The sequence below is a fragment of the Cucurbita pepo genome, chromosome 6 (genome assembly GCF_057944985.1).
Source record: "Cucurbita pepo subsp. pepo isolate OVF chromosome 6, ASM5794498v1, whole genome shotgun sequence".
In the NCBI taxonomy this organism is placed as follows: domain Eukaryota; kingdom Viridiplantae; phylum Streptophyta; class Magnoliopsida; order Cucurbitales; family Cucurbitaceae; genus Cucurbita; species Cucurbita pepo.
This window is the reverse complement of record NC_141803.1, coordinates 15,527,938-15,546,337: the sequence shown is the minus strand read 5'-3', so window position 1 is coordinate 15,546,337 and position 18,400 is coordinate 15,527,938. Positions and strand designations below refer to the sequence as shown.

At 39.8% G+C, this 18,400-nt stretch overlaps 1 non-coding gene across 1 annotated transcript; it reads right to left on the bottom strand.

Annotated features, from left to right (window-relative positions):
* Positions 1 to 3,009: 3,009 nt before the first annotated feature.
* TRNAI-UAU (transfer RNA isoleucine (anticodon UAU)) lies at positions 3,010 to 3,083 on the bottom strand. Its single transcript has one exon. It is a non-coding gene; the product is annotated as a tRNA-Ile (tRNA).
* Between the last annotated feature and the right edge of the window lie 15,317 nt (positions 3,084 to 18,400).

The following is an 18,400-nucleotide window of genomic DNA, read 5'->3' as shown; positions in this document are numbered from 1 at the left end:
AGAATTATTAAGATTAGTCCAATGTTGGCTAGTTGAGAGGAAGATCATGAGTTAAGTAAGGAAAATTATCTCCATTGGTAGCATTGTTGAGAATTATTAAGATTAGTCCAATATTGGCTAGTTAAGAGGAAGATCATGAGTTCATAAGTAAGGAAAACTATGTTCATTGGTAGCATACCAAAAGTAGCATGCCAAAAGAATATTTAAGTATGGTTATCGCCCCAGAGTCTCCCCTACAGTCCCTAGTTTTGTAGACCAGCACCATATCCATTGGGCCACGGAGTCATCAATACATATATATTTTTTTACGCTCAACTCGAGTTTACTACCAAATTGTGGTTCCCAACTTGTTTCTTTCCTTCTTTCATTAAATGTACCTTTTAAATAAACGAATGTTCAAACAACTATCACTCTTTTGCTTTTGTGATAATCTTCTGTCATTGCATTATCACCATCCAATTTTTTAGACTTCGAATCTCAGACCATGACCCAGAGAAAAGACAAAAGTAAATAAAAATAAAAATGAGAGTGTAAATACAGTAAAAAAATTGCGCGATTTAAAATCATACAACACCATAGTACAAAATCCAAAAAACATCATAACAAAACACGTGTTGCCAAACAGGATCTAGAGCGAATACAACATGATGACAATAACACCCCAAAAAAACAAAAAGAACTTATGCCCCAGGTTGAGACTTCTTTATAACAGTACAACTCTCTAGTACCTCCTCACCATGACCAATACTTTAAAAAAAAAAAAAATGGGATTTAAGAAATACAGGTCTAGGTTAGGAATTTTCCCTTATCCCACATGTATTCTACTTATGTAGTCTCTCGTCCCTTCTTATGGTTGGTTTATACTACCTATAGGAGTATAATGGACTTACATAGTCCCTCAAGACTAGTACAAGGATTGATAGGCTTGCAAGGTCGACGACATTTTGCAGATCTGTGCTCTTTCCTGTATGAATCGAGTCCTAAAATGTTGTTATATTCACCCAGGAACAACTCTACACACGATCTGAAAAGAAGTTTGGCCGAAATCTCAATTCGAAGGCGGAGATCGAGAATCGTCTGAGAACGGTAAGCGAACTTCCGACGCTCTTAGCTCATCTGGTAGTTAAGCAAAAATTACGAAAAAAAATGTCAGGACTTAACCCGTAACACGATCTAGAACCATGCCGAAGAAACCATATCGATTCAAACTTTGAATAAAAAGAAATGAAAATAAAAGAAAATGGCTGTGTGTTACATATTGCAGGAGAGAGAAGAAGTAGAAGAAAAAAAAATCGGCAGTCCTGTGTAGGTCGGTGAGGGCGGCCCAGCAGGTACCGGACAAGCGTCGATCTTCGGCTGGAGCAACGCAGCTCCAGTGAAACAACGACACGTGTTGCCTGCAAACCTCGAGCCGAACTACAAACCCGAGCTGAGCCGAGTCGAACCAGACCGCCCGACCAGCGACTGCGCAGAAGCAGTCGCGCATGCGGCCGGTGTCTCTCGAAGTTTGTTTAATCAACGCACAATAGTGACTCTCCAAGCCAACTATTTATGTAATTCCTCATCCCCTATCAAGACCGATTTTCACACACAATTATGATTCCTTAAACGGGCCTGTTAATGCTTCTAGTGCTCTCATTTGTTCTTCATACTTTTCCTTGGGTGCCACAGAGATCTTGGTATTATAGGAGGTTCAGATCGCATCTTGCATTTTCAAGTCCCTCAAGGTTGGCTCCTTGGTGCTAAACTAGTCTTCAACGTACACTCAGGTCTAGACCACTGATCGCTTCTCACAATCTTATAGTGTTCGGTCTACTAAAAGCCTTTTGTGTAAACCACGGTAGCTATAGTGTTCTAATCTTAACTATATTGATTTATGCATACTTTGTTAGGGAGATATTCCTATCAATCACCTAAAGCACAAAAAACATAATCTATTCATTCATACATGTTTATTAGGGAGATATTCATACCAATCACCTAATGCACAGAAATCATAGCTTATATATTCAAGCGAGCTCAACCGAGAGATAACATCCATCAATCACTCGAAGCATATATCATAATATCTCATCCTCCATTCTAATACAACGAAAATCATTAAAAATAGGCATGCAACTCAATTTCTCTTCCCAGTGGTTTTTATTTTTATTTTTATATCATTCTCATCCAAAGTTACTCCACTTAAGTCCTAATCACAAATATTTCAACCAAGTAAGGTAAGTTATGCTCGCATGCTAGCTCGTCTTGGCGATCCCTACAAGTGTATTAGTTGCCTAAAGGCTGTGTGATTACTTATTGGAATGAAACATGTCCGTCCAACCTTGCTTTTTCGTTAGTTGGAACCTTGAAATTTCCAAAACTTATTGGTAGGTCCAAATACACGTTAAAGTCAGTATTGACATCAAGACGAAAAACAATTGAAAAGAGGCCAATCGAGTAAAAAGCTCACCTTCAAACGCCTACATGTGCGTTGGAAGGACTCCCACCCGCATGGCCACGCACATGTAGCCACGTGTCTAAGGAGGGGACTATGCATGCTTTCAGCTTTCCATGTGGTGCAAAATTTAATTGGTTCGAGTTAACCGGTTTAGGTTGGCTGTTAGCATCATGCTCTATGCCGCCCTTTGGACTATACACATGTCCTCTCTTCATGGCTGAAACATGTCTCGCTCTATGAATGTAGCGTTCCTCCACTTTGTGGCTGACACGTGTCAACCTGCAATTCGTCTTCTTCGATTAGATTTTTAGATTATTGCAATTTTTAGAACACATATTTTACCATTTCTTAACAAATGTCGAAGATCCTACCTCCAATTCGATTTAACTCCGACTTTCTTAATGAAAATTGTGTGAAAACCTTCAAAAAAAAAAAAAAAAAAAAAATCGTTATGCTAAAACCTCAATAACAACTTGCAAAATAGAATAAAATTCAATGCACCAAATAATATTCCATTTTTCTACAAGACATCATACTCAATTGAAAAGCATAGATTAGAGATGATTGGTTGGTTCTAGCGGGGCTTAAACCCGCAACTTTCGGCTCATAAGACCTACGCTCTAACCAACTGAGCTACAGAACCTTAGATGTTTTAAATAAATTAATATTTGAAAGGAAATAATATAATTATAAGTTTATAAATAATAAGTACAATAAGAGATCGTTACTCATTGCCATTTCAACCATTTGGAATAGATGTTGCTATTTGGTAGCTCTTAACCATTTGGAATATAATTTTTAGTAAATCTTAATTAAATGTTTTAAAATAAAAAGATAGATGTTCTATGGACGATACTTGGTAGCTCTTAATGTGTGAGCCTGGTTTGAGTCACATATCGACTTCCTTTCGGAGTCAAACCTAGAGTCTCTGGTTTCGTAAACTAACACCTTATTCGTTGGGCCACGGAATTATCTATACATATATATATTTTTTATTTTACTCAAATAATTAAAAAAAAAACTTAACCATTTGGAATATGATTTTTCAAAATATATATTCAAATTGAATCGTAAATCTTAATAAAGATGCTTTATGAACTAATATTTCAAAAAATTTCTAATACCATTAAATTGACATCAATCATGACACGTAATAAAATTTAAAAATATTTCAATTTAAAAAAAAAATTACTTGAATCTAATTATATGTATTATGAGGCCCTTCACGATAATAAAAAAATAAAGTCATAAGAGTTTATGCTCAATTTAGATGATATCATACCACGGAGCGTCAATGTCCATCACAAGTGGTATTAGAGTTATGTTAGTAGGCTCCTGGTCATGGGAGCTTACATTTTATTTTTTCAAGGATGAGTGGGAGAAGTTGTTGAATATAAAGTGTAATGACCCAACTTTCGACCTACGTAATGGTTGGAGACGTCACTTAACACCTAAAAGTTTATAATTTAAAATACATGAAAATATTTTAAAAGACATTTCAATAAAATCATTATCGGGATACTCCTTTCAGTAAAATCGTTAGTGGCTTGCTACCTGATACACACAACGTGTAATCTTTACCACAAATATAATTTTCAGCAATCACCTCATGTGACCATTAGTGGTTGATTATCCGATACACGTAGCGAATAGCCCCTACCACATTCACTACATTAAATAATCAAAATATGCCCACTTGCAACCCCGAAACATATATTTTTCATGTCTGATATCTATGACAACAAAAAAACAACAGTACACACATCCAATTGTATTTCAAAAAAATAAAATGTCATAATTTTAGCCGTATTTTGTATCCTTTTACTAGTCAGAGTCACCTATCGACACTATTGGGGATCAAATCCAGAGTCTCTAGTTTCGTAAACTAGCGCCTTATCCATTGGGCCACAAAGTCATCAATACATATATATTTTTTTTACGCTCAGCTCGAGTTTACTACCAGATTGTGGTTCCCACCTTGCTTCTTAACTTCTTTCATTGGATGTACCTTTTAAATAAATGAATGCTCAAACAACATCACTCTTTTGCTTTTGTGTTAATCTTCGGTCATTGGATTGTCACGATCCAATTTTTTAGACTTCGAATCTCAACCATGACTAAGAGAAAAGACAAAAGTAAATAAAAATAAATATGAAAGTATGAATACAGTAAAAAAAAATTGCGCGATTTAAAGTCATACAACACCATAGTACAAAATCCAAAAAAACATCCTAACAAAACAGCGGTTGCCAAACAGGAACCGGAGCAAAATACAACATAATGACAATAACAACCCAAAAAAAACAAAAAGAACTTACGCCTATGTCGACACTTCTTTATGACAGTCACTCGACCTTTCTCAAGGAGGATTATATCCTACAAACAGTAATACCTCCTTGTATTGCCTAATTATGTAGTCTCTTGTCCCTACTCTACACATGGCAATTACTTATGTCATCTACTATTATAGTTCCTTGTTGTCTCTCGAAGTTTGTTTAATCAACACACAGTAGTGACTCTCCAAGCCAACTATTTATGTAATCCCTCATCCCCTATCAAGACAGGTTTTCACACACAATTATGATTCCTTAGACGGACCTCTTAACATTGATAGTGGTCTCATTTGTTCTCATACTTTTTCTTGCGTGCCATGGAGATCTAGGTATTATAAGAGGTTCTGATCTCATCTTGCATTTTCAAGTCACTCGAGGTTGGCTCCTTGGTTCTAAACTAGTCTTCAATGTACACTCAGATCTAGACCATTGATTGCGGTCTACTAAAAACGTTTTGTGTAAACCACTGTAGCTATAGTGTCCTAATTTTAACTATATTCATTTATGCATACTTTGTTAGAGAGATATTCCTATCAATCACTTGAAGCACAAAAAACATACTCTATTCATTCATACATGTTTATTAGGGAGATATTCATATCAACACCTAATGCACAGAAATCATAACCTATATATTCAAGCGAGCTCAACCGGGAGATAACATCCATCAATCACTCGAAGCATAGATCACAATATCTCATCCTCAATTCTAATACAACAAAAATATTAAAAATAGGCATGCAACTCAATTTCCCTTCCTAGTGGTTTTTATTTTCATTTTTATATCACACTTATGGTTCTCATCCAAAGTTACTCAATTTAAGTCCTAATCATGGATATTTCAACCGTGTAAGGTAAGTTATGCTCGCATACTAGCTCGTCTTGGCAATCTCTACAAGTGTATTAATTGCCTAAAGTCTGTGTGATTACTTATTGGAATGATTAGAATGAAGCTTGTCCTTCCAACCTTACTTTTTCGTTAGTTGGAAGCTTGAAATTTCCTAAAACCTCATTGGTTAGTCCTAATAGATGTTAAAGTTGTTATTGACATCATGATGAAAGACAGTTGAAAAGAGGCCAATCGAGTAAAAAACTCACCTTCAAGCACCTACATGTGCGTCGGAAGGACTCCCACCCGCATGGCCACGCACATGTAGCCACATGTCTAAGGAGGGGAGTATGCATGCTTTCAGCTTTCCATGTGGTGCAAAATTTGATTGGTTTGGGTCAACCGGTTCAGATTGGGTGTTAGCATCACGCTGCATGCCGCACTTTGGAGTATAGACACTTCCTCTCTTCATGGCTAACACATGTCTCGCTCTATGAATGTCCGTTCCTCCACTTTGTGGCCGACACGTGTCACCTGCAATTTGCCAAGTTCGATTATGTTTCTGAATTATTGCAATTTAAAATACATGAAAATATGTTAAAAGACATTTCAATAAAATCATTCTCAGGATGCTCATTTCAGTAAAATCGTTAATGGCTTGCAACCTGATACACATAAGGTGTAACCGTTACAACAACATCTCATGTGACCTTAGTTATCCAATACACATAGCTTATAACCTATACCACACTTATTGCGTTAAATAATCAAAATATGCAAACATGCAACTCCAAAACATATATTTTTGATGTCTGATGTCTATGACAACAAACAAGAAACAACATATATTCATTGAATACTTTTTTGTTTTTGTTAGTACTTGTCATCATATTGTTCGCATATGTACATTATCAATAACTAATATTAAGGGGTTGTCATGATTTATTAAGTCTTGTGTATCAAAATAAATAAATTTTGACGACCAAGAATTGTTCGAGATCTTTCAATCGAGCCACGAAACGTTGGATATTTTAATTAAATCAATATTCAAATGAAAATAGCATAATTATAAATGTATGAATAATTGAATTGAATTTTAAAATTTAGCCTAGAATCGGGCTTTAGGGGAGGTATGTGTAACGCCAAATTTTAAAAATTGTAAATTTTTTCATTTTTGAAAAAAATTTATTTTTTTGAGCCAAGAACGAAGGATTTGAGGATGTGATGAAGGAAAAATAACAAGAAAATGGAGCGAAAATACTTCATTCAAAACTTTATCATAAACCTCTGCGGAACTACTTTCTTATTGACATAACAAAGTGAAGTACTAGATGTACCTCTCATGTAATGACCCTAGATTTCTATTTAACCTATAGTCGCTACGGTATACATATCATAAACATTTTATGCGAAAATACTTCATTCAAAACTTTATCATAAAAGCATAGTCATTGACTTACTTGTTTTCTAGAAGGTATTTAAATAAAATAATAAGAATTGAAAAAAAAAATAAAGTAGAAATGTCCTATACTAACTTATATACTATGAATTTAAATGCATACTAACCTATAGTCTACGAAATTGAAATGCAAACTACTCTATGCATGTGTCATGGTCTAAAGAGTCGCGATGTCACAATCAACCGTACATGAGAGTCTTGCTTTTACCTAGAAAATAAGAGTACCACATGACCTGAGTATTTTAAGAAATACTCAATGAGTGACCCGCTATTGAGGTTAAACGTAAGCCCGTACAATCATGACTGGGACCTATGATATCAGTCTATATTTCTTAGGTGGCTATCCTAAAGGTAATTGGATGTGTATGTATTATTCTACACACAGTCCATACGTGCGAGTATGAACTCACCAACCGGTTCGCACACCTCATGGGCCCCTTTCTTGGTTGGGCGAGCATTCTCTAGAGCTATTGAGGTCAGACACCTGAATAGCGACCGTAGCAGCTTTTAGGTTGGGCCGAGTTTGTATGTTGGATCGAAGCTATTCGCTGACTTTATCACAATGTCGTGGGATACTGTTGTTGCCGCAATCAACAGTTCGCGAGGATCTGATAAACTGAAGTTCGATGAAATTCGAGATGTAGTTCTCAACAAAAGTATTCAAAAACGGGAAATCGGAGATTCATCAAGTAATGCTCTCAAGGTTGATCGAAAGGGAAGAAGTAAATTAAAGGGCCCAAACAATGGGCGATCAAAATCAAAGAACCGAAAAAAATCTCCAAATAAACCAAATATAAAGTGTTGGAGTTGTGGAGAAAAAGGTTACTTTCGGATAGATTGTACAAGATAAAAGAGGAAGAATAATCACAAATCAGAGGATGACGATGATTCTATAAATTCAGCAGAAGACATTAGGGATGCTCTAATTCTCAGCATGGACAATCTTATTGAATCCTAGATTTTTGATACAGGTGCATCTTTTCTTAAATCTCCAAATAAAGAGTTGTTTTGAAAATTCAAGTCTGGAAGTTTCGAGAAGGTGTATCTCGCCAACAACAAAGATTTGAAGATTGAAGGAAAAGAAGATGTCTGCATAAAAACTCTGGCAAGAAATCAGTGGACATTAAAGAATGTCAGATATATTCCTAGTCTCAAGAAGAACATGATCTCTATTGGTCAATTGGATAGCACAGGTTATGCAACAAAGTTTGGGAAGAGTTCGTGGAAGATTGTGAAGGGTGCTATGGTGGTAGCACGTGGCACAAAATCTGGAACCTTATACACCACTGCAAGGTGTATGAGCATAGCTGCTGTTGCTGAGTGTGCTTCGACTACAAGTGTATGGCATAATAGACTTGGACATATGAGTGTTAAAGAAATGAAGATGCTGGCTGCAGAAGAAGTTTTGGAAGGTTTGAAATCTGTTGATATGAGTCTTTGTAAGAACTACATTATGAGCCAAAAGAAACGAGTTAGCTTCACAAAGACTCTTAGAGAATTGAAAGAAAAGTACTAGGACAACAAAGCAAATGGGAGTTGAGGTTGAGTTGCTGAAAGATTCAGCTAGTGATGTTGTAGCAAATACTCAAGAAACTCCTGATATTGTTGCTGAGGAACTAGAAGTGAAGCAAGTGGGAGTTGAGGTTGAGTTGCTGAAAGATACACCTAGTGATGTTGCAGCGAATACTCAAGAAACTTCTGAGACTGTTGCTGAGGAACCAAAAAGAAACGAGCGACACTTGAGAAGGTTTTGAAAAGATCATCCAGAGCCATAAAAAACTCTTGAGACTGTTGCTGAGACCCTACAGTTGGAGGATACAATCAGGTGGGAGCAAGCAATGGATGATGGGATGTGTAGGCTTTAGAAAAGCATTGCTCTTTCATCTGTTGAGGCTGAGTACGTGGCAATAGTTGAAGCTGGAAAGGAGATGATATGGATGACAGACTATCTAGAAGAATTAGGCATGAAGCAGCGTGAGAAATTCTTCAAGTAGATAGTTAAAGTGTCATGCAGTTGGTGAGGAACCCGGTCTATCATTCAAAGATAGAACACAGAAGGCTATAACATTTCACTTGGAGGTTAGTGGAAGATAGTGATGTGTTTGGAGTATATAGAGGGTACAAAAAATCCAACAAACATGTTGTGTTGATGTTGGAACATTGAGGTTGTGGAAAGCCTCAAGTGGTATGGTGCAGATTAAGAATGAAATTCTTGGTTGATTGGAACAGTCTCAAGGTGGGAGATTGTTGGGATATGGAGCCTGATGCCTATTTATAGTAAAAGATTTGGTAGAGATAGAGTAGATATTTCATAAAGATATGATAGAGATCTCAACAACTACCCCACTCACAAAATTTACTTTCTTCATTCTCTATATTCTCTCTTAGTGTACATGTTGACTTCTGACAAAACGTCGACGAAAACCAAACGGCCGAAGAAAGTTCCTTCGAAGAAATAATAGCGAAAAGTAAAAAGAGAGAGGAAGAGAATTTGCTGAAGACCCGATGTTTATTTCTCATTCAGTTGAATTCTTTAAATAACAAACCTAATTACAAAAATAGAAAGAGTGGGCTAAAACTTCGCTCAAAGTTAGCAAAAAATGTCCGGCCAAATTTACGCTCTTCCATTAGCGTGAATTCAGAAATTTAAAAGGTCAAAACAACTTAACTAAATTTCAGAACCATAACTTTTATTTAATAATCTCCTCCTAAAAGCTGTGCTATATCTACCTTATTATTTGAACTCTGATCTTTGAGCGTAGTTCTTCAAATTTTACCCGCGCCAGGGACTTGGTGAAAATATCTCCAAGTTGTTCCTCTGTTCGGATGAAATCAATCTTGATGAGCCCTCGATCTGCACATTCTCGAATGTAGTGGAATCTGATTTCTATGTGTTTGCTCCGGTCGTGCAAAACTAGATTTTTTATCAGGGAGATCGTAGCTTTGTTGTCCACGTAGGGCATTGGTGGATCGCTTTCTCTCCCGATGAGTTCTTCCATTAGTTGCGCAAGCCAGACCTCCTGTGTTGCTGCCATCGAAGCTGCGATGTATTCTGCTTCGCAGGAAGACAAAGCAACTACCTTCTGTTTTGTTGATTGCCAGCAGATCGCGCCGCCTGAGAGAAAGTAGATCATTTCGCTGGTGCTCTTACGATCATCAACGTCACTGGCCATGTCACTATCACTATAGCCAACCAGCTTGAGTTTCTCCTTTCCTCTCCCTACGCAGTATCTTACACCCTAGCCTCTGGTTCCAGGTACATAGCGCAGGATGCGCTTGACAGCCACTAGATGCTCCTCCCTAGGTGCTTCCATAAACCTACTCACATATCCAACAGAATAATCAAGAACAGGATGAGTGTTTACCAGATAGCACAAACTTCCAAAAATGCTGCGGTAATTGGTGGAGTCGACTATCGTCGTAGTGCCGGCCTTCCTTAGTTGGAGCCGGGCCTCCATTGACATCCTTGTAGGATTACTGTCCGTAAGCCCAGTTGTGTCCAGCAGCTTCTTCGCGTACGCACTTTGGCAGATGGAGATGCCGGTAGAATTCTGTTGCACTTTGATGCCGAGGTAGTAGCTGAGCATGCCGAGATCGCTCATCTTGAAGTTCTTTGACATCTCCTTCTTGAACCTTCCGAGGACTTCCATGTCGCCTCCAGTGATTATGAGGTCATCGACGTACTCTCTCAAGATCAGTCGCTGCTTGCCATGGCCGTGCGTGTACATGCCATGCTCAGAGGCACAGCGCTTAAACTTCAGTGACAGTAGGTTACTGTCGAGCTTCGCGTTCCAGGCTCGTGGTGCTTGTCGAAGCCCGTAGAGTGCCTTGTGTAGGCGCAGTATCTTACTGGGGTTGTCGTTGTCAAGGAAGCCAGGTGATTGTCGGATGTAGACGGTCTCTTTCAGCTCTCCGTTAAGGAAAGTAGACTTCACGTCCATATGGTGAACCTCCCAAGAGCAATGTGCCGCAATTGCCAGCAAAAAACGGACGGATTCTAACCTTGCCACCGGCGCAAATACCTCTTCGAAGTCCATTCCTTGCTTCTGGACGTAGCCTTTCGCCACCAGACGGGCCTTGTGCTTCACAACTTCTCCTTTTTCGTTGCGCTTCAGTTTGAAGACCCATTTGAGACCTATAGCTCGATGTCCTGGTGGCATATCCTCCAGACTCCACGTCTTGTTCTCGGTGATGGATGTCATCTCCTCCTGCATTGCCTTCAGCCAGCACGGGTTCCTTTCTGCTTCAGCCAAGGCGTTCGGTTCATCTGCACTGATGGCATGCAGTTTGGCCACTTCTTTGAGCTCGCGCACTGCCAGTCCAGGTGGTTCACCTCCTCCCACTAGGTTGTCCATCCTTCGGTACCTGGCCACCAGATCATCATCGTGATCGGCATCCAACGTCGAATCCACAGTCTGTGGTGCTGCGAACTCCACTGGTTCAGGGGGTGCACCTGCTGGCGGCGGTGGCGGTTCCTAATGCTGGGCTCCTCCTTCTTCCAGCTCGGTGATGAGGTACTCCAACATGAATTGATTTGGGTTGTGGTCTGCCTCGATCACGTCGTTCCACTACCAGAAGGTGCTTTCGTCGAAGATGACGTCGCGAGATACGTGAGCTCACCCCCTACAGGATCATAGAGTCTGTACGCCTTGCTCCTAGGTTCATAGCCGATGAAGACGACCTTTAGCCCCCTGGGATCGAGCTTGGCAAGGTGGGGACGCGTTACCTTCATGTATGCGACGCAGCCGAACACACGGAGATGATGTACAGCTGGCTTTTTGTTGTACCAGGCCTCATATGGCGTCTTCCCGTCGAGGCTTCGAGTTGATGACTGATTGAGGAGATAGACGGCCATCATTACCACCTATCCCTATAATCTCCCAGGCATCCCGGCCGTCACCAGCAATGACCTTGCTTTCCCGATGATGGTCTGATTTAGGCGCTCCTCCACTCCATTCTTTTGGGGGGAGTAGGGCGCCGTTAGGTACCGTTGTATGCCGAACTCGTCGCAGTACCAAGAGCCTCAGTCTGTGTGCAGCACTCGCATCTTCTTCTCACATTCGGCCTTCGCTCGCGCTTTAATGCGCTTAACCGTCTCTGCCGCCTCACTTTTCGCTTGCAGCAGGGTTAGCCACAGGAAGCGGCTTTTGTCATCTACTAATAGGAGGAAGAGACTCTTACCACCTGGGGTCGCCGGCTTGATGAGCCTGCAGATATTAACCATCTTCTTCTCACATTCGGCCTCCGCTCGCGCTTTAATGCGCTTAACCGTCTCTGCCGCCTCACTTTTCGCTTGCAGCAGGGTCATCCACATGAAGCGACTTTTGTCATCTACTAATAGGAGGAAGAGACTCTTACCACCTGGGATCGCCGGCTTGATGGGCCCGCAGATATTAACCGTCTCGGCTGCCTCACTTTTCGCTTGCAGCAGGGTCAGCCACATGAAGCGGCTTTGTCATCTGGTCGCCGGCTTGATGGGCCAGCAGATATCGCCGTGTACAAGCTCCAACGGCTCATTGGCGTGGTAGGACGTCCGAGATGGAAAGGGTGTGCACCTCTGTTTGCCAATGAGGCACCCGTCGCACAGCCAAACCTGCATGAGCAGGCGTCGTCGATCATCGCAGATTTTGAGTAGCCCGCGCTTGATGGAAATGAAGTAGCCTGCCTCATCGAGTTGACCCAGGCTCACAAGGATAGCCTTGAGTCTTGAGATGAAGTAGACGTCGGTCAGCTTGCGGTGCTCACCTCCCTTGCTGACAAACAGGATGGTGCGCCGCGCTCTTCGATCTCGACGACAGAGCCGTCGACAAATTTCACCGTCCCGCGAATCCCTGAGTCGAGCTCGGAGAATGTAGATCTAGCCCCGGTCATATTGTTTGTCGCTCCTGTGTCAAGGATTGCTCTTCCCTCTCACTGATATGAGCGAGTGACATGAGCAGCCATCGTCGATCATCGCAGATTTTGAGTAGCCCGCGTTCGACGAAAATGAAGTAGCCTGCCTCATCGAGTTGACCCAGGCTCACAAGGTTAGCCTTGAGCCTCAAGATGAAGTAGACGTCGGTCAGCTTGCGGTGCTCACCTCCATTGCTGACGAACAGGATGGTGCGCTGCGCTCTTCGATCTTGATGACAGAGCAGTCGACAAATTTCACCGTCCTGCGAATCCCTGTGTCGAGCTTGGAGAACGTAGATCTAGCCCCGGTCATATGGTTTGTCGCCCCTGTGTCAAGGATTGCTCGTCCCTCTCACCGATATGAGCGAACACTCACTCCTCCTTCAGTTGAGAATTGGCTCCCCAGCTGGAGCCTCTTCCTCGGGTTCAATGTCGTCGTCAATTACCTTCACCTCCGTGGATTTGAAATCGAAATTGGGGACGTTTTTGGATCAAAAGAAAATGCCATTTTGGATATTTAAAAATGAGATTTTGAGAACGCATGGACAAACAGGTCAATTAGTGAACCTTTAGCTAAGTGTAGAAAATTGGATTTGGAGAACCATGTAAAGCAGAAACTAGTAAAACTATTGATCTAGTAGATGGAATCATAGTAAAAAAAAAAAAAAAAAAAAGTGAGTAACTATGTAAGTTTTCCAACCTTATTGTATACATGAACATTTATTTCAATGAAGTGCCAGAGCCACAAACCTTAGATGAATTATGTTGTCCATGAAATTTTAGAAGAAGATCCAATATGACATGATAAGGCTATGTACGAAATTTGGTGACCATTAGGTTATGATAACGGGCTAAACCAAGTGTAGGTGTTAAATGACTAAAATGCCCCTATAATTACGTACCACTAGTTTATGACCATTGGTATTGTATAAGCATGGTGGATATCCTCAGATGCCATAAAAAATCAAACTTAAAATGATAGTCTTGAAACTTTAACTATAGTAATACCTTTTAACCAGGTTGACATTGCTAGGAAAAATTGTTCGGTACTTCCCTACAACAATTTGTTTATGTTGAGCTTCCTGAGTGCATTCGTGTACCCTAAGAAGAATTACCACAAAACTTCTAGTTCATTAAAGACACTTATGTCATTCACCAATCAATTTAAATATACATGCTTTAAACTTTTATGGTCTTAACTCATTTTTTTTTTTTTTTACTGATACTTTTAATTTCATCTTTACATACTTCAAAGTTATAAAATTTTCTGTCAGACATTACCACTTTTAATATCTATAGTATACTATAGGATATTGACATCTATCAAGCTTTTCTTAGGTCATTTTATTTCATCTGACACTGCTTACTCTTCAGTATACATTGGTACATTCATTCCCATCTCTATGATCATAAGACTGTGTAGTTTATCTATGTTCGAGATGTCTAACTGAAGCATATGATATTTCTTAGAAAAATCATCTTCACGCATACACTAACATTTAGTAGCTTACTAAAACTATAGCTACTCATTCACAATAACAACCTCAGGAAATCAAAACATCATCAATACAAAAATTTACATCACAGATTTGGAATAGAATTTGGGGACGTATTTGCGGCCTTTTCCTTGTTCTTGAGCCAGCAATTCTTGCTCAGGTTTGATCTCTCTTTCGGACGTATTTGCGGCCTTTTCCTTGTTCTGGACCTATTTGCGGCCTTTTTCTTGTTCTTGAGCCAGCAATTCTTGCTCAGGTGTGATCTAGCTACTCATTCACAATAACAACCTCAGGAAATCAAAACATCATCAATACAACAATTTATTCACAGATTTGGAATCGAAATTGGGGACGTATTGCGGCCTTTTCCTTGTTCTTGAGCCAGCAATTCTTGCTCAGGTGTGATTTCTCTTCCCGCAGTTCCTGGATCGGCCTCTTCCTCAGGTGTACGACTCCTTCTTTCCCGCGCGTGCGCCCGCTAGCTTTTCATGGCTTCTTACCGCCTTTGCGGCTGGAGGGCCTATTGCTCTCGCCGGTGTTGTCGCAGAGCTTTAGGCGTGCAAGCCATTCCCTCCTCAGTGATGGTGATAAGATAAGGAATCAATACAAGGGGAATAAGATTCGAATTACCTTGTTGATCGAATATCTCAAGGCAAGAAGAACACTTGATTGAGATTCGAATCACTCCACAAGCAAGATCGATCATGTCTAGCTTTATATAGCCTTATATAGCCTTCTTTTTAATACATGGCTACAATGCAGGCATTCCAATATTTGTACAATGCATGCATTCCAATATTTTTACAATGCAGGCATTCCAATATTTTTACAACATACATGGCTTTATATAGCCTCAAAATGTTGTTAGGTCTCTCCCTCAAAATTTTTACAATATTTTTACAACTCCAATATTGTATGATTGATGTCTTTTGGTTCATATCAGATGGAGATGCTAACCGCTTGAGCTATTCAACTTGAATGTTGATTCAACTTGGCTCTGATACCACTTGTTGACTTCTGGTAAAATGCCGACGAAAACCAAACGGCCGAAAAAAGTTCCTTCCAAGAAATAATAGCGGAGGGAGAGAATTTGTTGAAGACCTGATGTTTATTTCTCATTCAGTTTAATTCCTTAAATAACAAACCTAATTACAAAAATAGAAAGAGTGGGCTAAAACTTCGCCGAAAGTTAGCAAAAGATGGCCCGCCAAATTTACGCTCTTCCCTTAGAGTGACTTCAGAAATTTAAAAGGTCAAAACAACTCAACTAAATTTAAGGACGATAGCTTTTATTTAATAGTACATACCTAAAATCATCAATAAAACCTTTAGCCAATATTCCTCCTTTAATTTTCTCTCTCCTATTCTCTGTGTTCATCTTGATCAACTGTGTGCGTTGTTGAGCGATCTTAACATTCGTGGCTATGAAGACAAAGAGGAGAAGAAACACTTCTTCCTCAGACATGAGGAGTGGCTCGCGCAGACGAAAAAAAATGATGTGGTTGACTTTACTTCTTCAAGTACTAAGGGATGTGGCAGCCATAACAAGGAAAATAGAGGTCGTGAACGTGGCCACATACGTGGTGGCAGAGAATGATGTCTTTTGACTGAGGAAATCGACGTTGGTGAGAGAAAATTGTTGACGGAGGAAAAACAACCGAAGAAAATTTGTTGGAAGACGAATCAAAACAGAAAGCGTAAGAAAATAACGAAGAGAACAAAAGCTTGGGATTTGACTTTGCTGAAAAACACGTATGAATGTTTTTCATTTAATTAGACTATTTAAAACAAACTAAATTCTAAAATGGCCGAACTGGCTAACAAATCTGGCGCCTATAGATTGCCCAAATGGCTAGCTAAAAAGAAGCTATTCCATCGTGTGCGTCAATTCATATGGCCTAAAAACAAGATTCAACTAACTAATTTGAAGGAAAACATGACAAAAAAAAAAAACCAAATAAAGAAAACCGCAGGCTTTTATCTAACAGAGGAGGTCATGACAATACCCCACAAACTCAAAACTATGCCAACCCCTAGACGGACAAGAGTATGATCAAGTGTTACTATTGTGCAAAATGTGGGCACTATGTGGTAGAGTGTCGCAAGAAGAAGCGAGAGCTTGCATTAATGTTAGCTGATAAGATGCCCAACCTGTTGATGCTCAACGAAGAGAAGGTTATGGTCATTCTCACAAAAGTAGAAGACCGAGTGGAGATCAACATTTGGTACCTTGACAACGAAGCAAGCAACCACATGACCGTAGATCGAACAAAGTTCAAGGATATTGATGAAAAACTCATTGGAAATGTGAAGTTTGGTGATGGTTGAATTGCATATATCCAAGGCAAAGGATCCATCTTGTTCTAGTGCAAGAACGGCGACCAACATCTACTGACCAAGGTATATTATATCCCAAGCTTGAAGAGTAAGATTATCATTCTTGGTCAGATGACAAAAGAAGGAAGTAGAGTGAAGTTAGCTAGCTCGTTCCTCAAGATGTTTGACAGAAACGAAACTTCGTTAATGAATGTAAAACGAGGGCATAGCCGCCGGTACAAGATACAATTGGAGACCAGCCTGCCCACCTCTCTATTGATGACATTTGTAAACCTAGCTTGGCTATGACATGCAAGACTTGGACACGTGAACTTTCAGGCAATCAAAATGATGAGAGAGAAGAAGATGGCTACGAGGCTACCCGAAACCATACACCCGAATCAACTATCAGAAAGTTGCCTAGTCTCTAAACAAGTAAGATTGTCATTTTCAGCTCAAACCAGCTTCCGTGCTAAGCGACCACGGCACCTGGTTCATGCAAGTGTAGCCAGATCACCCATCATCGATTACTTGTAACAAGTATTTTCTCTTACTAGTAACAAGTATTTTCTCTTACTAGTAACAAGTATTTTCTCTTACTAGTAACAAGTATTTTCTCTTACTAGTAACAAGTATTTTCTCGTACTTGTTGACAATTTTAGCTAATGGGTGTGGCTGTACATGCTCAAGGAAGAAGAAGAGGCAATATGTGGTTCAAGAATTTCAAAAGACTCATTGAAAATGGGTCAAATCACAAGTTGAGAACCTTGCGCACTGATCGAGGTGACGCTTATCCAAAAATTTCTCAAATTTTTGGGAAAAAGAAGGCATCAAGCGTCATCTCACTGCACAGTACACTCCACAACAAAACGGTGTGGTCGAACAAAGAAATCACACTATAATGAACACTGCAAGAAGCTTACACAAGAGCGTAGAAGTCTCGACGATTTTCTGGGGCGAGGCAATATGACATGCGATTTATCTTCTAAAACGTTTACAAATAATGGCGTTGGACAGTCGCACTCCCTATGAAGCATTGTTTGGAAAGACACCTCACTTCAAGTACCTAAGAGTCTTTAGTTGTATTGCACATGTTAAGACAACGAGGTTGAGTTAATGGCAACAACTATGGCATAATGTTAAGCGTTGTGGCTGAGAAATTTGTTGAGAAAAGTGACTTGAAGTAAACTAAAGCCGGTAACTCTTTATGTCAACATATCTCTGCGATTGCACTGATAAAGAATCCAATATTTCACAGATGCAGCAAACACATCGATACTTGCTTCCATTTCATCCGTGAGAGTGTTGAGAGAAGAGAAATCGTTGTAGAGTTCGTGTGCATTAGAGAGCAACGTGCATATATTCTAACCAAGGGTCTAAGAAGGGTTAAGTTTGCTGAGACGCGGGAATTTCTGGGAGTGAAGAATCTCGAACAAATCAAGTTTACGGAGGAGATTGTGAGCTAATAAACTTGAGCTAGCAGAACAAGTTACTAACTTATGTAGTAACTTTAGGAGATTTGTTTGTAGACTTAGTATAACAAGTTATTAAATTATGGAGGAACCTTAGGAGAATTGTTAGTAGACTTAGTAGAATAAGTTACCAACGTAAGGTGCAACTATAGGAGAATTGTAG